The sequence below is a fragment of the Oryctolagus cuniculus genome, chromosome 18 (assembly GCF_051225735.1).
Source record: "Oryctolagus cuniculus isolate XC-2025 breed Fujian yellow rabbit chromosome 18, ASM5122573v1, whole genome shotgun sequence".
In the NCBI taxonomy this organism is placed as follows: domain Eukaryota; kingdom Metazoa; phylum Chordata; class Mammalia; order Lagomorpha; family Leporidae; genus Oryctolagus; species Oryctolagus cuniculus.
In genome coordinates this window covers 14,244,900-14,265,942 of record NC_142884.1, presented here as the reverse complement: position 1 = coordinate 14,265,942, position 21,043 = coordinate 14,244,900, and the positions used below count along the sequence as shown (strand labels likewise).

The window sequence follows — 21,043 nt, the reverse complement described above, 5'->3', positions numbered from 1 at the left end:
ACTGTTAGTAGATGAGGTGGAGGGAGAAAGAGTCCTATCTCCTTTTGCTTCTTCGTATCGCCTGGCTCTGAGCCCCCAGGAGATTAACCCTCCATTTCAGAACACAAGGGGACATACCCAGGCTGCTGTCCTGTGTGCCAAGGGCGACAGGATCTCCACTTTGCATCCCAGGCCATTCCACTGTTCCCCACTAAACTTCACACAGAGCTGCACCCACCTCCACACGGGGCAAAGCCCTTGTCAGACTAGAGAGGAACCTCTCACAGTGCTCACCCCCACTGAGCACCACTTCAGAGGTCCACTCACCTCTAGGCTCTGTCCTCAGCCAGGTGACAACTCTGTCTTCCACCAGGGGACCAGTAAAGAAGCGAAACCCCACGGCCAGTGCTATGGCACAGTGGGTTGGGCCTCTGCCGGTTTGTGTCCCGGCTGTTCCTCTTCTGATCTGCTCTCTGCTAGTGGCCTGGGGAGGGGGTGGTGGAAAATGTCTTAAGTACTTGGAGGAGGCTCTTGGCTCCTGGCTTCAGATCAGCCCGGCTCTAGCCAGTGCAGCCATTTGGGGAGAGGACCAGTAGATGGAGGACTTCTCTCTCTGTCTGCCCCTGCCTCTCTGTAACTCTGCCTTTCAAATAGGTGGGAAGAAGAAGAAAGAAAGAAGAAGGAGGAGGAGGAGAGAAGGAAGAGGAAGAGGAAGGGGAGGAGGAGAAGAAGAGGAAGAGGAGGAGAAGGAGCAAAACCCATCCCTAAGCGAGAGTGGATGGGAGAGAGTGTAAGAGGGGAGAGAAGCAAGTGCAGCATAAAAGGGAAACGTGAATCAGAGACATTGCCCCAGAATGCCCCCTCTAGCCTAGATGCCAGCGTGGTTTCATCCGCCCTTGTTCTCTCCAGTCCACCCTGCAAGATCCCAAAGAAGGACAGCATGGACCACGTTGCTGACTCCGCGGAGGAATGAACTGTGTTGACCCAGAGAAACTGAGAACCCAGTCATCCAGTCCACTCAGTCTCTGACATCAGCGTTTGAGAAATTCTGCTTGTAGATGGCCCTGCATCAGAACTATGGGTCTCACGTTTTTGTTTTTAACGTTTAAATTTTTATTTATTATTTATTTAAGAGAAAGAGAGAAACACTCTCATCTGTTGGTTCACCCCTCCAAATGTCTGCGATAGCCAGGGCTGGGCAAAGCCAAAGCCAAAACCAGGAGCCTGGAACTCCATTCAGGGCTCCCACATAAGTGGCAGGGGCCCAATACTTGAGCCAGCACTTGCCGCCTCCCTGGGTATGCGTTAGCAGGAAGCTGGATTCTGGATGAGAAGCAGAGCTGGGACTCAAACCCAGGCATCCAGATATGGAACGCAGGTGTCTGGACTGCTGTGCCAGATGCGTACCCCTGAATCTCGGTTATTTAACACACATCCCAGATAATTCCGACGTGGTGGGAAGACCGCTCTGTGAGAAGTCCTACCTTTTCCTGTTCCCCAGCCTTCCTTCTGTTGACCAGCAGTCCCCCCAGCAATGCTTTCTCGCCTGAGCTGCACCTTATCAATGACTTTACCTTAAAACAGAACAAAACTAAATAGAAAACACAGAGTGTGGGGAACCACACTGAGCTGCTGTGTGGCCAAGAGCACGTACTGTGACCCCCTCCCTCACCCCCCAGGCAGCCTCACTGCTGATTCTGGCTCCGGCGCAAGAGCTGCAAGGCCAGGGGCAAGTGACCAGACCTCGCTTCTCTCACTGGTAAAATGGGGCTATCCCCACCTCATAGGCCACTGTGAGGACTGAATGAGGCAATCTAGTTAAAACTTAACACACTGCCTGGCGTGTACCGAGCACACAACATCTGTTGGCTCTTAGCTGTGCCACAGAACATAGCTGGTTGCATAGATGTGCTGGGCACACAGTATTGGCTGACTATGAGTGCTCTGTACTCCAATACGAACACATGGAACTCACTCGTTACTCCCAGGAGACTGAATGGGCCACGTCATTTTTAAGCTGTGGGGACAGCCTTCCAAAGAGATCTCCAGACCCAGGAGCCACATTCTTAGCTCCACCCTGCCAAGCTTTCTCCTCTACCCTTCCTGCTTTCTCTTTTATGCCTCGTCTACCTCGTCCACCTGGCCGTGGATACCGTGTTATCAACGGAACTTTATATTTGCATGGTGCTGCTTTATAACAAGCGCTACAGTGATTCAGAGTGCATTTCACCTGCCTGCTCATCCCAATTTTCTTTCTCCAAAAGTCCTTCTTTTCTTCACTTCTCCCATTCTGCCTCCCCACCACCACCACCAACAACAACTGATTCCTAGTCCCTGTTTTCAAAAAGATTTAGTGGTATTTGACATGTGACCCATAAGCAAAAACATCTATCAGATCTGAGCCCCGAAAAATCACTGTGGTCAGCAGGGAAAACGTTGAGGGAGCACAGGCACTGCCGTGTGCCTTGTGATGGAGGAGGCCGGGCGCCCAAGGCGGATGGAGGCCCTCTGCGTCCGCGCCCTGTTTTCCTCCTCAGCCTGCACTCCTCCCTTGCTCCAGCTCTAACCTCCTAGAAGTTGGGCTGTGTTCTGTCCAGGGCCCACACAGCAGTCCCACCAGTAGGGCCCACAGGCATTGTATGTAAACATACCCAAAACTGAGTCTAGTGTCTCCACCCTAACCAACTTAATCCTCATCATCCTTCGCTCAGGGCTAACGGCATCTCATCTACCTCAAAGCCCACGCTAGACACAGCTCAGAGCCACCTTCAGGCTCCTCCCTATCACCTCTCCTCTCTTGCCAGTTCTCAAATGACTCTCCTGTTCCCTGCTCTCCACACCCTCCCATCTCTCAGTTCAGATCTGGGTCTCTCATGTGAACTCTCCATAACTTTGGTGCTCCCAACAAACCAGCCACGAGAGTGTGTCCCTAAACACACACCTGACCAGGTCACCTCCCACCTACAGCCTCTGGGGGTTCCCAACTCACTAGAGTCCAAACTCCTTAAGCATGTAGTTAAATCTGGTAAGACCCTACTCTTCCTGCTACCAAAGAGCCCTGAAATAAGACCTGGCCAAAAATACCCACCCACTCCGCTCTAGCCTAAAAGGCCAGCCCTGAGAGATTGGTCCTCCAAAGTGTACAGGGTATGTGGGGAATTAGTGTCCCTTTACATGGACATTGGTCAACTTGATTTGATTTTAGGGAGGATCCTTAGGCCCAGAAGGCATGATACAGACTTCAACAAGGAGAGCAAAGAAAACGCATAGCCAGAGCATTCTGCTGCATGCTCAAGTTCGTGTAGGCAAATCTCATTTTGCAAAAAACAACAGTTAGGACCTAGAGAGGCAAATCTACTGGTTTAAGGTCAGTGTTCAGCCTCCAGCACCAGGGCTCAGGTCATGCCCCACAATTCTGCTTCTTCTGCCAATAAGTCTAAAAGACTCTTCCAAGTACAACTGTCTAGGGTTCCTACAACCTTCCCTGGACATGACTCAGGACTCCCTACCCCATCCCATAAGCCTGCAGATTCTGAGATGACCTGGAAGGAACAGAACAGGAAGACGTGAGAGTTTTGGCATCAGTTCAGGGTAGAACTCCAGGAACTAAACACAGGGGCCTTTGACTATGGAAAAAAATAGACCCATTGTCTCTGTGGGTGGAACCAAACCACAACAGGAGTAGGAAACCAGTTTTTTTTGTGCCCAGAGATGAAGACTTGGCCCTAAAGTATTAGGGTGGAGAAGGGGGGAAGGGAGAAAAGAACACATACTTTAAGAAAATAGGGGCTATGCCAGCAGTTGTTCCCCGCCTCCGGGTTCTGTTCATTTCCTCGTGTGGCATACTACATGGCTTTCAGAGTCCTCCGATGATCTAGCGGGGGGCCGGGGAAAGGTGTGGCTCCAGCAAGACGAGACTTAGAGAGCTCCACCATGAGGCTCTTAGCAGAGAAAGGAGTCACTCTGCTGTTTCTCTAATTACTAGCGACAGAGAAAAACAAACCATAAAAACAAACTCAGAGCTACATAGCACCCCTCAGCAAAGCCAACAATCCCTCTTGCAAAACACAAGGCACGGGTTTGGGTACTTGAGCCCTGCCTATCTCAGAAAGAAAGGGCAAGAGGGAAAAGGCAGAGCCTTAAACAACAAAGATTTCCTGAGGTCATCCTCCCGTGCCACCAAGGCCCAAGCTACTTGACACTGGTTCCAGGTTGCCGGAATTTTTTTTTTTTTCTTTTTTTTTTTTTTTTTTGATAGGCAGAGTTAGACAGTGAGAGAGAGAAAGAGAGACAAAGGTCTTCCTTCCATTGGTTCACCCCCCAAATGGCTGCTAAGGCCGGTGCGCTGCGCTGATCCGAAGCCAGGAGCCAGGTGCTTCCTCCTGGTCTCCCATGCGGGTGCAGGGCCCAACCACTTGGGCCATCCTCCACTGCCTTCCCAGGCCACAGCAGAGAGCTGGCCTGGAAGAGGAGCAACCGGGACAGAATCCGGCGCCCCGACCGGGACTAGAACCCAGGGTGCCGGTGCCGCAGGTGGAGGATTAGCCTAGTGAGCCGTGGCGCCAGCTCCAGAATGTTTTGGTTCACCCCATAAACACACCGATCACGTTCCTTGATGACTAGAGATTTTTTTCCTCCGAATTTGACACATTAAAGTGATGGACAACATTAAGACGGAAGGACAGGGCTGGGCAATTGGCCTAGTGACTAAGACTCTGGAGAGGATGACTGCATCCCATATTGGAGTGCCTGGGTTTGAGCTCTGTCTCCTGACTTCAGCTTCTTGCTAATGCAGACCCTGGAATTCCCAGCTCCTGGCTTCAGTCTGGACCAGCTCTGGCCATCACAGACAACTGGGTAGTGAACCAGGGGACAGGGGAGCTGTCTCTTTCTCTTTCTCAAAAAATGTAGAATGAAAAACCAAGTCTCACGTTCAAGTCTCAGGACAACAGCCTCCTTCCCTGCCTTTGCACACACGGCTCCTCCACCTGTTACATCCTTCCTTGTCCCCCGCAGCCCCTACCAAACTCAGCCTTCAGTTCTCTCAGATACCTTCAAGGGGTCCCCACAAGCACACTAAACACACCCCTATTTATAACCTCACACTGTAATGATCTCTAATTTTTTATCTTTCAAAATTAAGGAATACAGTATGAAAAAGGAAATGACCACCATCTGCATTCCACTTTACAATCACAATGTACACTTAATCACTGTTTTATATTTCAGCAGATTTCTTCCACTCCCTTTTCTGTGTGGTGATTTAATATCCCGGAATGCAGACTGCATACTTGTCCCCGATTCCTACAGTTCCAGAGGTCAGAAGTCCAGCATGGGCTGAAGAAGGCTCTCTGGGCTAAAATCAAGGTATCAGCGGGAAGGGATCCTTCTGGAGGTCTGAGGGGCGAATTCCCTTCTTTGCTGATCCAGCTGCTAGTCTGCCCACACTGCTCAGCTCACAGCCCCTACCATCACAAAGCCACTGACACCAGTGGGGCCTCTCTCACACTGCACTGCTGTGACCCTGGCCCTCCCGCACCCCACTTTCACTTTAAGGGTCCTTGTGATGACATTGGTCCCACCCAGATGATCCAAAGGAATTGTTCCATCCCCAGATCCTAACCTAACTACATCTACAAAGTTTTTTGTTTTTTGTTTTTTGTTTTTTTTTTTTTTTTTTTTTTTTTTTGTCAAGAGAAGTAACATTTGGGACCAGTTTTGTGGTACAATGGGTTAAGACACCACTTGTAAGACCAGCATCTCATAGTGGAGCACCAATTTGAGTCTTGGCTGCTCTGCTTCTGATTCAGCTCCCTGCTAATGCACCTGGGAAAGTAACAGAAGATGGACCCTGATGGAATTCCAGGCTCCTGGCTCCAGCCTGGTCCAGCCCTGGCTGTTGTGGCCATTTGGGGAGTGAACCAGCTATGAAAAATTTCTCTTTCCCCTGCCTCTCTTCCTGTCACTCTGTCTTTCAAATACATAAAATAAAATCTTTTAAAAAAATAAAATAACATTCACAGGTTCCAGGGGTTAAGATGTGGACATTCTAGGGAGGCTATCATTCTAACACAGATGCCTTTTATAAACTTTATAAATTTTACCTTATCTTTTACTTTTCTGTTTAACACAAAAGTAAGAACAGGGGGTCGGGTGTTATAGCACAGGAGGTTAAGCTACTGCTTGTGATCTGGGCATCCCATAGGAGTGCCAGGTTCAAGTCTTAGCTGCTCTGCTTCCAATCCAGCTCCCTGCCAATGCTCCCTGGGAAAGCAGTGGAAGATGACCCAAGTGCTTGGCCCTCTACACTCATATGGGAGACCTGGAGTGAATTCCAAGCTCCTGCCTATCACCTTGGCCCAGCTCTGGTTGTTGAAGTCAATTGGTAGTGAACCAGAAGATGGAAGATCTGTGTGTATGTGTGTGTGTGTGTCTCCTGCCCCCACACTCACTCTGCATTTCAAACAAATAAATAAACCTTAAAAAAAAAAAGCAAAGAAAAAACTTCAAAGTCAGACATACTAGCTCTGTCATTAATGACTAGAATAGCCTAGACCAGTCACCTCCCCTCTTTCTGCCTTCTTTTTTTTTTTTTAAGATTTTATTTATTTATTTGAGAGGTAGATTTACAGACAGTGAGAGGGAGAGACAGAGAGAAAAGTCTTCCTTTTGTTGGTTCATTCCCCAGATGGCCACAATGGCCGGAACTGTTCCAATCTGAAGCCAGGAGCCAGGTGCTTCCTCCTGGTCTCCCATGGGGTGCAGGGCCCAAGCACTTGGGCCATCCTCCACTGCACTCCCTGGCCACAGCAGAGAGCTGGCCTGGAAGAGGGGCAACCGGGACAGAATCCGGCGCCCCGACCGGGACTAGAACCCGGTGTGCCGGCGCCGTTAGGCGGAGGATTAGCCTAGTGAGCCGCGGCGCCGGCTTATGATAAGTCTTACTCATCTGAAAATGACAGCAAAAGAGTAGATGAAGGTATGAGAACGCACCCTTTCAATCCTTTCCCCTTGTCACCCCGTGTTCTCTCACCCGTGCCTGTCGTCTGCCTTGTCTCCTGCTCTTCAGCGACTTCGTCTAATCCACCATTCAGCAAAGAAGGCTGACACCACCCAGGCTCTCGTGACTGCTAGAACGTTCTCATGACGGAGTTCGCTATCTGCTCAAGGCAGCCCACTGTGTTTATACGGAGAGGCTTGTTTGAAAATAACAAGTTTTTTTATGTTCATATAAAATTTACACATGCTTCCTCTTAACTTATCCATCCCAGTCCCAATTCTGCCCTGTTCTGTTCATTTATTTCCGCATTTCACCCTCCCTCAGTCCCTCTCATCACATGTTGCGGACAAGGACAGCACAGCAAAAGTATGGTTAGAGAATGGCTATGCAAATGGCTCGGCAAAAGTAATGACTGGGGCACGGTAGGGAATTCCTTGAGCAAGACGAAATCTACTCACAAACACTCCCTGAAGTCTCTTTCTGGGCTTGTCTTTCAGCAAAGCCATTTGATTCTAGGATGGGTCTCTAGGCCCAGGAGACCATAACCATGACAGAAGCCACACCACTCTGGGCATTCCTGTGGTTGGGTAAAGGTTTTTTCACAGAATGCTATGCGTGAGTTATTGCCCCCTAATGCTCCTACTCCTGGAAGCTAAGCCTCCTCTTTCATTTCCATCTCCAGCTGGCATGCCAGGATGTTGGCTGGAAAATACCTCCCCACCCTAGAAGAGCAGGGCGCCCTTCTGCCCGGTCCCACAAGAATAACAGCTCACACTGTCTCAGCACTCACTATGTACCAGGCATATCCTAGGGCCTCACGTGTAGCTACAGTCCTCACAAGAATGTCCAGCGAGGGTTATCACCCCTATCCGTACCCACTAGAAGAGCGAAGGCAGACAGGCTAAGCAATGCAAACACCACACAGTGATTTGTCTTCATCCCACACCCAATCTGGACAGAGGATGCCCTGAGACTTCTGGCGTCTGCTGAATGAAATCTGCCTTCTAGAAGAATTTTTGCTTTCTCTCGTGTCAGGTGTTTTTATTATTATTATTATTATTATTAATTTATCTAAAAGGCAGAGTTACGAAGAGAGGGATCTTTCATCTACTGGGCCAGACTGAAGCCAGGAACCTGTCCAGGTCTCCTACATGGGTGGCAGGGGGCCAAGCATTTAACCATCTTCCACTGTCTTCCCAGGAACATTAGCAGGAAGCTGGGGGCAGCCGGGATTCGAACTGGTGCCCATATGGGATGGCGGCTATCACAGGCAGCAGCTTAACCTGCTGTGACACACAGCACCAGCCCCTGCTCTCAGGGTTTGATAAACAAGTTGCACTTTGTTTTCCGTCTCACCTTCACTCACACACCTGTTCCTTAACACCACCCTCACAATGACACAGCCCTTCATAAAACCTTGCTTTTATGAACCTCAACCTCTTTTGAGAAGAGGCAGGGCCAGGTTCCCAGTTCTCATAAAAATAGTCCTTTTCACTGAATTGTCACTGTTTGCACAGCCATTCTCTAGCCATAAAAGGGATGCATCGGGGACAGAAAGTGTAATCAGAAGGAAGCAGGAAGAGGGAGAGTCCCAGCATGGTCACAGAAGGGAGGAGATCCCAAATCCAGAAACAGTCATAAAACACACCCAAAGTTTGTGGCCTGCAAACAATGGCAGCCCCACCTGTGTTTCCATTCCTGCTGGCATCTAGCTTCCTTCTCTGCTGCCCCTCCTGACCTTGCTTTCTTGGACTAAAGGTAGAGGACTAGAGACTGGGAACAGACCAGAGCATGAGCACAGAATTGCCAGAGCAGAGGAAGCAGAAGAGGGAGAAGAGTGTTTGACTCACAAGGGAACTGACTCACCTATGTACACATCATCTGGGCAGGGACTGGGTTAACAAACGGCTGCCATGCAAGACTGTGGTTGAAGGAGTTGTGCTAAGGAGTTGTACTTCCTTGATGCTGTCCGAGAGCAAAGGGGTGAGAAGGCATCATAGTTTCTCCCTCTTAGAAACCCACTGCTCCTCACTTCTCCATCTGTTGGGTTATATTCCTCTGTCTGTAGGTCACTTATTTTTTTTTAATCTCAGCTTTCTTAAAGAGCCAAGCATTCAATTCATTTCAAGAGTGTCTGTCATCTCAGTGACTGCCAGGCATGCATATGTTTAGATTTTGTAGAATTTATCTATTTAAAAAAATTTTTTTTGACAGGTAGAGTTAGACAGTGAGAGAGAGAGAGAGAGAGAGAGAAAGGTCTTCTTTCCGATGGTTCACCCCCCAAATGGCCACAATGGCCAGAGCTGCACCAATCCGAAGCCAGGAGCCAGGTGCTTCCTCCTGGTCTCCCATGGGGTGCAGGGCCCAAGCACTTGGGCCATCCTCCACTGCACTCCCTGGCCACAGCAGAGAGCTGGACTGGAAGAGGAACAACTGGGACAGAACCAGCGCCCCAACTGGGACTAGAACCCGGAGTTCCAGCACCGCAGGCAGAGGATTAGCCTAGTGAGCCGCAGTGCCAGCCTTTAAAATATTTAGAAAAGAGGGCCAGCACTATGGTGTAGTAGATTAAGCCTCTGCCTGCAGTGCCAGCATCCCATATGGGCACCTGTTCATATCCCAGATGCTCCTCTTCTGATCCAGATCTCTGCTGATGGTCTGAAAAAGCAGTGGAAGGTGGCTCGAGTGCTTGGGCCCCTGCACCCATGTGGGAGACCTGGAAGAAGCTCTTGGGTTCTGGCTTCAGATGGGCCCAGCTCCAGCTGTTGCAGCCATCTAGGGAGTGAACCAGTGATCAAAGACCTGACTCTCTGTCTCTCCCTCTCTCTGTTCATAACTCTGCCTCTCACAGAAATAAATCTTTAAAAATATTTAGGAAAGATTTGTTTGTTTATTCGAAAGGCAGAAATAAAGATAGAGAGAGATCTTTCATCCACTGGTTCACTCTTCAAATGACCTCCATAGCCAAGTCTGGGCCAGGCCCAAGCTGGGGACCAGGAATTTCATCCAGGTCTTCCATGTGGGTACTTGAACCATGCATTTCTGCCTCCCAGAGTGCATTAGCAGGAAGCTGGATCAGAAACAGCAGCCATGACTTGACTACCATTCCAATGTGGGATGCCAAAGTCACAAGCAGTGGCTTAACCCACCATGCCACAAACTGGCTCCAGGATCTATTTATTTATTTCTTTGAGAGAGAGAGAGAGAGAGAGAGAGAGAGAGAGAGAGAGAGAGAGACCAAGATTCTAAATCTGCTGATTCACTCCCCAAACACCCACAACAGCCAGGGCTGGGGCACCCTGAAGCCAGGAGTCCAGATTCAATCCAGGTCGCCCGTGCGGGTGGCAGGGACCCATGCACTGGATCCATCACCTGCTGTCTCCCAGGATACACATTTTCAGAAAGCTGGAATTGGGAGATGGAACAGATAACTCAAACCCAGACACTCCAAATGCAGGAGTTCCATGTGGTATCCCAATCACTGTGCCAAACGCCATCCCCTCTGCAGGAAATTTTGGTAATAGCCTTTGGGGATCACTGAGCTACAAGACTAATAGGAAGAAGCCTACTATGTGCTGGGGACCTTAATGTTTGTACCTCATCCAAAGCTCCCAATGACCCTTTGAAGTAGATACTATTATCCCTAGTTTCCATGAAGTCAGTTAACTTATCTTTTAGCTCAGAACTGGTAAAAATGGAGCCAGGATTCAATTCACATTATTCAGCATCTAAAACTTGTATTTTCACTCCACACTATTAACAACCAGAATTAAAAGAAAGGAGGGTTGGGGCCAGCACTGTGGCATAGTGGATAAGTCCGCCGCTTGCAGTGCTAGCATCCCACATGGGCGCTGGATCAAGTCCCAGCTGCTCCACTTCCGATCCAGTTTTCTGCTGTGGCCTAGGAAGGCAGAGGAAGATGGCCTGGGTGCTTGGGCCCCTGAACCCATGTGGAAGACCCAGAGGAGGCTTTTGGCTCCTGGCTTTGGATCAGCACAGCTTTGACTGTTGTGGCCATCTGGGGAGTGAATCAGTAGATGGAAGACTTCTCTCTCTCTCTCTCTCTCTCTCTCTCTCTCTCTCTACCTCTACCCCTGCCTCTCCATAACGATGCCTTTCAAATAAATAAATATTTTAAGAAAAAGAAAGGAGGCATGGCTGCTTCTAACAGAAATATAAATGCTTCAATAAAGAGACAGGTCCTGAAATTGGTCTTTTTAAAAAATTATTTTTATTGATCTGGAAAGCAGAACTACAGAGGGAAAGAAAGAGACAGGGAGACCTTTCATCTGCTGGTTCACTTGCCAAATGGCTGCAATGGCTGGGGCTGGGCCAGGTCGAAGCCAGGATCCAGGAGCTTCATCTGGGTCTCCCACGTGGGTGTAGGAGCCCAGGCATTTGAGCTATCCTCTGCTGCTGCTTTCCCAAGCACATGATCAGGGAGTTGGATTGGAAGTGGAGCAGCAGGGTCTCAAACTGGCACCCGTATGGGATGCCGGCATCACAGGCATCCTGCTACACCACAACACCAACCCCTGAAATGGGTCTTAGGATGAGGAATAATTCAGCAGGGGGCTGGACATGAAGGCAAGGATAATACAGGAAGAAGGAATCAGGGGGCCAACACTGTGGTGCAGTAGGTTAAAGCCCTGGCCTGAAGCACTGGCATCTCATATGGGTGCCAGTTCTAGTCCCAGCTGCTCCTCTTCCAATCCAGCTCTCTGCTATGGCATGGGATAGCAGTGGAAGATGGCCCAAGTCCTTGGGCCTCTGCACCCACGTGGGAGACCTGGAGGAAGCTACTGGCTCCTGGCTTCGGGATCAGCACAGTTCCGGCCATTGCAGCCATCTGGGGAGTGAACCAGTGGATGGAAGACCTCTCTCTCTCTCTGTCTCTACCTCTCTCTGTAACTCTGTCTTTCACATAAATAAAATAAATCTTTTTTTAAAAAAAGAGAAAAGAAGGAATCAGAGTAAGTTCAGACATGAAAAAATAAAATGAGTCAAGTCCTACTATGCAATCAAGGAACAGAGTGAGACCAAGCTGCAGGGGCTTTGAATGACAACCTAAGGAATTTCAACTTCATCCTTTAGGTGGTAAGACTAATCGGAAAGCCCTCAGGAGGTCAGAAACAACAAAACAGCACTTTCAGGATGATCACTCTAACAATATTTGGCAAGAAACCTAGGGAAGTGGTTCTTAACTTTGGCAACTCACTCTTTTCCTTTTTAAAGCTTTTCATTTTGAAATAATTTCAGATCTCAAGGATGTCCCCCAAAATCATCAGAGCCCCCATATACCTTTCATTCAACATCTCCAGCTATTAATATTTCTTCAGAAACATACCGTATAATCATCAAAATCTGTCAATTGTCCTTGATATCATACAATGAACTATCTACAGACCTTACCCACATTCTGTCAATCTTTCCACTGATGTCTTTTTTTGTACCAGATCCAATGTAGGACCACGAACTGTAGTTAGTTGCCTTATCTCCTTAGTCTTCTTTAGTCTGGGACAGTTCCTTGGAATTTCTTCATAACTTTAACATTTTTGAAGAGTATTGGCAAGTTATCTGGTAGAATGACCCTCAGTTTGGGCTTATCTAACATTTCCTCAGGAGGAAACACCATACACACTTTTGGCAAAAACACCACAGAGGCAGTGCTGTGCCTTCTCAGTCTACCAAACAGAGAGACCGAGATGTCCGCAGCTCTCATACTTGGTAATGTTAGCTAAGCGCACTCGGCTAAAGTTCCTCTGCCAAACAACAAATATTTTACTTGGAAGCCTTCCTTTTTTTCTTCTTCTTCTTCTTCTTCTTCTTCTTTTTTTTTTTTTTTTGACAGGCAGAGTGGACAGTGAGAGAGAGAGAGAGAGAGAGAAAGGTCTTCCTTTTGCCGTTGGTTCACCCTCCAATGGCCGCCGCGGCCAGCGCGCTACGGCCGGCGCACCGCGCTGATCCGATGGCAGGAGCCAGGTATTTATCCTGGTCTCCCATGGGGTGCAGGGCCCAAGCACTTGGGCCATCCTCCACTGCACTCCCTGGCCACAGCAGAGAGCTGGCCTGGAAGAGGGGCATGGAAGCCTTCTTAAATCACCAATGCTTGGACCACCCCATAAACCAATCAAATCAGACTCTCTGGTGGTAAGGCATAGGCGTTTGTGTCAAATGCTCTACAGGAATTCTAACCAGTATTGAGGGTTGGTTCTTATCTTCAGACAGTGAAGGTAAGAATCCTGGAAATCAGCCTTCCTTGGCCTTCTCTTTTTAAAAGAACACTCAATTCCAGGCACAGATAAATATATTCAGGCCTTGGCATGAACCCATGAGAGGAGAATGGGAAGGTCAAACATCTCAATTGGGGCCCATGCTGTGGCATAGTAGGTTAATCCTCCGCCTGCAGCACCAGCATCCTATATGGTCCCCAGTTTGTATCCCAGCTACTCCTGTTCTGATCCAGTGCTCTGCTGTGGCCTGGGAAAGCAGTGGAGGATGGTCCAAGTGCTTAGTCCTTGTACCCATGTGGGAGACCTGGAAGAAGCCCCTGGCTCCTGGCTTCAGATCGGCCCAGCTTCAATCCTTGTGGCCATTTAGAGAGTGAACCAGTGGATGGAAGACCTCTCTTTCTGTCTGTCCATTTCTCTATTTGTAACTCTGCCTCTTAAATAAAGAAAATCTTTAAAAAAAAAAAAAAAACCTCCTGATTGGGAAAGTGATGGGTGAGTAGACCACTGTCCATCAGAAAGTGAAAACAGGACCCCTAAGCAAAGTGTCCAGCCTTCCTACAAACCCCAGAGAAACCTCTGCATCCGTGAAAGTACACACTATATAATTTCACTGCCATAAGCCTGACATGAGCACCTGATTGCCACTGACAGGGAGGAAATTAGAAACCACGTGACACAGTGAACTACACACACAAAGACACACACTTCTGGGGAGTACTGAACACTGAACCACAGAATTCAGGTCAAAAATCAAAGGTACATGAACCTCCCTTCACCAACCCCTTCCCGCTCGGCCTTTTGTCCTTTATCTCTTCTGAAGTGAGAGAGTAATTTCGTGAAATCAGAAAGTTGACACATCTCTTGGGTCACCAGACTGTTGAAGCAAGAAGATACTACGCTCAACTTCCTTACAATATTACCTTGGGGTTTCCGTAAAGAGGTCTCATCAATCCCTCCTTTGGAGGGGCCGTCCAACACCAATCTGAACACAGCCCAGAGTCAGGAAGGACCCTGAGGAGAGAAACCCCAGGCAGCCCGGTGGCTACCGGGTTCTGGCGCAGCTGCTCAGGAACCTCTGAGAAGGGGAAGGCGCTGACATTACACTGAGGGAGGACGAAAGCATTAACTCAGCTGTCTCTCAGCCCACTGCCAATGTCCTTCAGACCTCTTCCAGGGGCACTAGCACCTAATTAAATGCTAACACATGGGTGAAAGAATTTACAGAGAGTGGGATTAGCTGGATCAGGAATGGCTGGGAAAGGCTCCACCAAAAAGCAGGATTCAGGGGCCGGTGCTGTCGCGTAGTGGGTTAAGTCCCGGTCTGTGGCACCAGCATCCCACACAGGCACCAGTTCAAGTCCTGACTGCTCCACTTCCCACCCAGATCCCTGCTAATGCGCCTGGGAAAGCAGTGGAGGGCTGCACCCACGTGGGAGACCTGGAAGAAGCTCCTGCCTCCTGGCTTTGGACTGGCCCAGCTCCAGCCATTGCGGCCATGTGGGGAGTGAACCAGCAGATGGGAGATCTCTCTCGTTCTCTAACTCTGCCCTTCAAACAAATAAATCTTTTTTTTTAAAAGGACTCAGGTGACGCCTTTGCATGGTTAAGCATTAGAGAGAAACATAGTAAAGGGAACCAGGCGTTGGCACCACCATCACAGGTGCTCATTTTGAAGGGAATGAGAGTGGGACAGCAAGTGTTCTTTAATTTCCTCCTCTCAGTCCCCATCTGGGTTTACTTCAGAGAAGGATGCTGATCTCAGGAAGGTAGAGTGGCTTGCCGTCCTTGGTGGTGGCCCTGTGTTTAGAAACCAGGTATGTCTAACTCCGGAGCACACGCCATCACCACTGCGAGAGGACCCAGCGCAGAATGTTTAGGGAATAGGAGGCAGCAAGGACGGGGCAGCAGGGAGAGCCGATGAAGAGACAGGGACGTTAGGGGAGCTTGCTCAGGTGGGACCACACGTTATACGGCCATGAAAACTAAAGCGACACTTGAACCTGAACCTGTCGTTACAGAAGGGCCACTGGAGGTTGTGAGTAAGTGGGAGACCAAAGTGATGCCTCGAGCAAAGACCAGACAGGACAGTGAACGTTGGTAGTCCTGAGTTCCTAGGCTAAAGACGTACCGCGGATAATGAGAACTGGACTGGAAGTCGGAAGCCCTGGGCACTAAAATCACGGCTGTGTTAGGCAAGTTACGTTTTCTCTCTGTACTTCCGTAACTCTTCATCCATCAAGCAGATGCACTGAGAATTAATCTCCAAATGAACCCGACAGCCTTGCTTCTCCAAGGGTAGTCCACCAACTAGCAACAATGGCATCGTCCAAAAGTTTTCTAGAAATGCAGAATCCCAGGTCCCTCCAAACAGACCAGAATCTGTTTATACAAGACCCTCGGGGGATCCAAAAGCATATCAAAGCTTGAGAAGCACTGAAGTGTCTGCCAGTTTTTGTTTGTTTTTTTGACAGGCAGAGTGGACAGTGAGAGAGAGAGACAGAGAGAGAAAGGTCTTCCTTTGCCGTTGGTTCACCCTCCAATGGCCGCTGCGGCCGGCGCACCGTGCTGATCCGAAGCCAGGAGCCAGGTACTTACCCTGGTCTCCCATGGGGTGCAGGGCCCAAGCACTTGGGCCATCCTCCACTGCACTCCCGGGCCACAGCAGAGAGCTGGCCTGGAAGAGGGGCAACTGGGACAGAATCCGGCGCCCCGACCGGGACTAGAACCCGGTGTGCTGGCGCCGCAGGCGGAGGATTAGCCTATTGAGCCGCGGCGCCCGTGTCCGCCAATTCTAAAATGAACTCTGTCACTTCACATTAAGGGAGAAAAAATAAATAAAATTAAAAGTTTCCTTGTTCTCATTTGAGCCCTTTTCCTAATCCTGACGCCCACTTTCCCTTGCCTACATCCCGCTGGAGTTCTTAGCAAACACCAATGGGGCTTTGCTGCCACCTTGTGCCACAGTTAGGAAATGCAGTCAATTCAGTTCTATTAGTGAAGGAGAGGACTGTGGGGGCTGGGGGTGGGCATAGAAGTCCAAGTCACAGAGCAGGTGACAGAATCCCAACTGCCCCCAATGTCCAGAAGGAACTGCCACATGGAGCTCAGCCTGCATCACGGAGCAGTCACATTTCAAAGAGCAGGTTTTAATACCATCTAATAAGGTGGCATTAGCAGAAAAGTCGGCTTCCAAGCCAAGTTCTGCCTCTATAACCTTAGAAATCATTGGAACGGGTATTCTCAGACATCCAGAGCCTGCCTGAACTTTGCCAGTAAACTTGTAATTCTCCAGGGAAATTTACTTTTTCATCCTCGGCTGAAAGATGTCAGATACACACTCACCAATCCTCCCCTTTGGAGGCCCCAAAATAAATCTAATACCTTTACAATAGACCTTCAAGTATTGTAAGCAGTAACCATGCACCGCCCCCCACCCCATGCAGTTCCCCAGATGACAGTCTGAAGCCCCTCCGCTCTCCTGTCACTTTCCCAGGGCGAGTGAAGTGGGGCGACCACAGAGGAAAGTCCAAACCCCAGCAGCGCTCTGACCAGAGAAGCAGAGCTGCAGAGCCGTTCCCCCACCAGGCACTATTGCACCCCCTGTTTAGAAAATCGCATACCTGGGCCAGCGCTATGGCTTAGTGGGTTAAGCCTCCACCTGTGGCGCTGGCATCCCATATGGGTTCATATGGGATGGGATGGGTTTGAGTCTCAGCCATTCCACTTTCAATCCAGCTCCCTGCTGATGACCTGGGAAAGCAGTAGAAGACGGTCCAAGTACTCGAGCCCCTGCACCAATGTGGGAGACCCGGAAGAATCACCTGGCTCTGGATCAGCCCAGCTCCAGCTGTTGTGGCCATTTGGGGAGTGAACCAGAGGATGGAAGAACTCTCCCTCTGTCTCTCCCTTACTCGGTCTGTAACTCTGCCTCTCTATTTTTTTTTAAAGATTGATTTATTTATCTGAAAGGCAGAAATACACAGAGAGAGGGAGAGTGATTTTCCATCTGCTGGTTCACTCCCCAAATGGCTGCAACTACTGGGGCTAGACTGGGCCGAAGCCAGGAGCCAGGAGTTTCATTTGGATCTCCCATGTGGGTGCTGGGACACAAGTACTTGGGCCATCTTCTGTTGCTTTCCCAGGCACATTAGCAGGGAGCTGGATTGGAAGTGGAGCAATCAGGACTCAAACCAGCGCCCATATGGGATGCTGGCAGTGCAGGCAGAGGCTTAACCTGCTAAGCCACAGTGCCATCCCCAATAAATAGCTAAACTCTTAAAGGAAGGAAGGAAGGAAGGAAGGAAGGAAGGGGGGGGGAGGGGGGAAGGGAGAGAGAGGGAGAGGGAGAGAGAGAGAGAAAAGAAAATCAAATCTCTCATCAGCTCATCTGGGGACAGCGCTATTTTCCTACTCCGATGCTGCTTAGTCTTCCCATGCCTGTGGGGGGAGTACATACTTTTCTCAGGGTTTTTTTTTTTTTTTTTTTTTTTCCCCAGAAGGGCAGAGCAACAGGAGAGAGAGAGAGAGAGAAATCAATTCTCCGGAATGCCTGCAACAGCTGGAACTGGGCCAAGAGCTCAGAACTCTTAGGTGGCACCCAGGTGGCAGGGATCTAACCACTTGAACCATCACCTGCTGCTGCCCAGTGTGTGCCTTAGCAGGAAGCTGGATTCAAAGCAGAGCCAGGATCAACACCCAGGCACTCTGACACGGAATGTGGGCATCCCCAAAGGCAGCTTAGCCTACTGCAGCACAACGCCTGCCCCTTAGTTTCCTTTTTTGAGAAATATTTAACAGAGCCTGCTGTGCACTGAGCACGAGAGACCAGGCTGAATCAGACCTGGTCCCCCTCTCCACAACAGCCCAGGTTATGGGAAAACCCAATTAAAGTCAAACCATTACAGTTAGTGAGAAGCATGATGATACGTGTAAACACAATTTTTTAAAATCTCATCAATCCCCTGGGAAGAATCTTCTACTTTTGGTTTTCTGGGCCCAGTTTTCCTCATTTCAACCTCAAGGTGAAAAACAGAGAGAGAAAATGTGCCAGCCAGTCCTCTTCAGTCACAGTTGTAACGGGCATGTTCTTCTCGCTGGTCCAGGCTGCTTACGGCCCCCACTTCATCCTACAACAGCCCATCAAAACTGCAAGTGCACCAGCCAGCTAGCTAACAGGAAATCCAGCCAGCCAGGAAGTGTGTTTTACTCCTGTGGCTTCGAGGCTAACTGGCTGTATGATGTTAATTAACCACGGAACTTGCCTGCGTGTGAATTCCCATGTCAGTAAAACGGGACACGTGGATCAGATCTCCACGGGTCTGTGCATAGTCGGAGCACCTCTGAGACACCCCCGTGTCTTATCCTCAGAGTCCACTATCTAGCAAGTACCAGTCACACGTTAGACACTCAAACGCTCACTGAACTTATGCATGACCATATGAGTTCTATTGGAGCAGGCTGAATCATGGACCCAATCAATAAATGATATTTTATTATGGAACGGGGAAACTACATAATCAGGCATAGCGGTGTTCCCCCCCCCCACCTCCTTCCTGGGGTGAGGAGGTTTCCTAAGCCACAGACTCTTTAGCTACAAACAGTGCTCTTAAGATGGTTATCACCAGTTGTCAATATTAACAAGAGGAAATGTTATTTCTCTTGAGGATTTTTATGGCAATGGACTTGAAGGAGCCAAAACCCCCTCCTGGGATACACTGGACCTGACCCCCGCCCCACATCCGCGAAGGGGAAAACCAGATAGACCGAACTGACAAGGAGTCAAGAACTGAGGGAACACAGGGGTGAATAGATTGAGGGGGCCTGGAGGACGCTCTGGAGAGGAGCTCCCTGAATCCGAGGTGGCCTCAGCATGGACTGAGACAACGGGACCAGAAAAGCGAAGTGTGCCCACCGGGCTCCATGTGATCATTCTGAGTAACACTTCCCTCCCCTCCCCTTCCCTCCCCTCCCCTTCCCTTCCCTCCCCTCTCTTCCCCTCCCCTCCTCTCCCATCATTTCCCTCCCCTCCCCTCCTCTCCCCCTCCTTCCCTCCCATCCCCCTCCTTCCCTCCCCTCCCCTTTCCTCCCCTCTCCTCCCCTCCTCTCTCCTTCCCTCCCCTCCCCTCCCCCTCCTCTCTTCCCCTCCCCTTCCCTCCCCTCTCCTCCCCTCCCCTTCCCTTCCCTCTTCTCTTCTCCCCCTTCCCTCCTCCCTTCCCCTCCCCTCCCCCTCCTCCCCTCCCCTCCTCTCCCCCTCCTTCCCTTCCCTCCTCTCCCCTCTTCTTCCCTTCCCTCCCCTCCCCTCCCCTCTCCTTCTCTTCCCTCCCCTCCTCTCCCATCCCCTCCCCTCCCCTCCTCTCTCCTCTCCTCCCCTCCCCTCCTCTCCCTTCCCCTCCCCTCCCTTTCCTCCCCTCTCCTTCCCTCCTCTCCCCTCCCCACCCCTTTCCTTCCCTCCCCTCCCCCTCCTCTCCTCTCCCCCTCCTTCCCTTCCCTCCTCTCCCCTCTTCTTCCCTTCCCTCCCCTCCCCTCTCCTTCTCTTCCCTCCCCCCCTCCTCCCCTTCTCTCCCCTCCTCTCCCCTCACTTCCCTTCCCTCCCCTCCCCTCCTCTCCCCCTCCTTCCCTTCCCTCCTCTCCCCTCTTCTTCCCTTCCCTCCCCTCCCCTCCCCTCTCCTTCTCTTCCCTCCCCTCCTCTCCCATCCCCTCCCCTCCCCTCCTCTCTCCTCCCCTTCTCTCCCCTCCTCTCCCCTCTCCGTCCCTCCCTTACTCTCCTCTCTCCTTCCCTCCCCTCCTCTCCCCTCTTCTTACCTTCCCTCCCCTCCACTCCCCTCCCCCTCCTCTCCTCTCCTCTCCTCCCCTTCCCTCCCCTCCCCTCTCCTCCCCTCCCCTCTCATTCCCTTCCTCCCCTCCTCTCCCCCCTCCTCCCCTCCCCTCCCCTCCTCCCTTCCCCTCCTCTTGCCTTTCCTCCCCTCTCCTCCCCTCCCCTCTCCTCCCCTCTCCTCCCCTCCCCTCTCCTTCCCTCCCCTCTCCTTCCCTTCCCTCCTCTCCCCCTCCTCCCCTCCCCTCCTCCCTTCCCCTCCCCTCGCCTTTCCTCCCCTCTCCTCCCCTCCCCTCTCCTTCCCTTCCCTCCCCTCCTCTCCCCCCTCCCCTCCCCTCCTCCCTTCCCCTCCCCTCGCCTTTCCTCCCCTCTCCTCCCCTCCCCTCTCCTTCCCTTCCCTCCCCTCCTCTCCCCCCTCCCCTCCCCTCCTCCCTTCCCCTCCCCTCCCCTCTCCTCTCCTTTCCTCCCCTCCCCTCCTCTCCCCTCTCCTTCCCTTCCCTCCCCTCCCCTTCCCTTCCTTCCCCTCCCCTCTCCTCCCCTCCTCTCTCCTTCCCTCCCCTCCCCTCCCCCTCCTCTCCTCCCCTCCCCTTCCCTCCCCTCTCCTCCCCTCCCCTCTCCTTCCCTTCCCTCTTCTCCTCTCCCCCTCCCCTCCTCCCTTCCCCTCCCCTCCCCTCTCCTTCCCTCCCCTCTCCTCTCCTCCCCTCTCTTCTCCTCACCTCCCCTCCTCTCCCCTCTCCTTCCCTTCCCTTCCCTTCCCTCCCCTCCCCTCTCCTCCCCTCCTCTCCCCTCCCTTCTCCTCCCCTCCCCTGTCCCCCTCCCCTCCCCTCCCCTCCCTTCTTTCTTTCCACTTTTAAGCTTTATTTATTCAAAGGCAGACTGATGCGGGTGGGGAGAGAGCAATCTTCCATCACTGGTTCACGTCCCAAGTGGCCTCAGCAGTCAGGTCTAGGTCAGGCTGAAGCCAGTGTTCTGGACAGCAGACGGAAGGAACTAAGTGGCACTCGAGACTCTTGGGAGGAA

General features: G+C 50.9%; 2 long non-coding RNA genes across 2 annotated transcripts in view; both read right to left on the bottom strand.

The window, feature by feature from the left end:
• Positions 1-7,249, bottom strand: part of LOC138846443 (uncharacterized) — a 44,940-nt gene extending 37,691 nt beyond the window's left edge. The window contains exon 1 of the long non-coding RNA XR_011383927.2: positions 7,013-7,249. This is a non-coding gene — a long non-coding RNA (uncharacterized LOC138846443). The remainder of the gene's footprint in view (positions 1-7,012) is intronic.
• The window catches only part of LOC149120786 (uncharacterized), a 124,461-nt gene that overhangs the window by 56,410 nt on the left and 47,008 nt on the right, over positions 1-21,043 (bottom strand). The gene's annotated exons all lie outside the window — the stretch shown is intronic.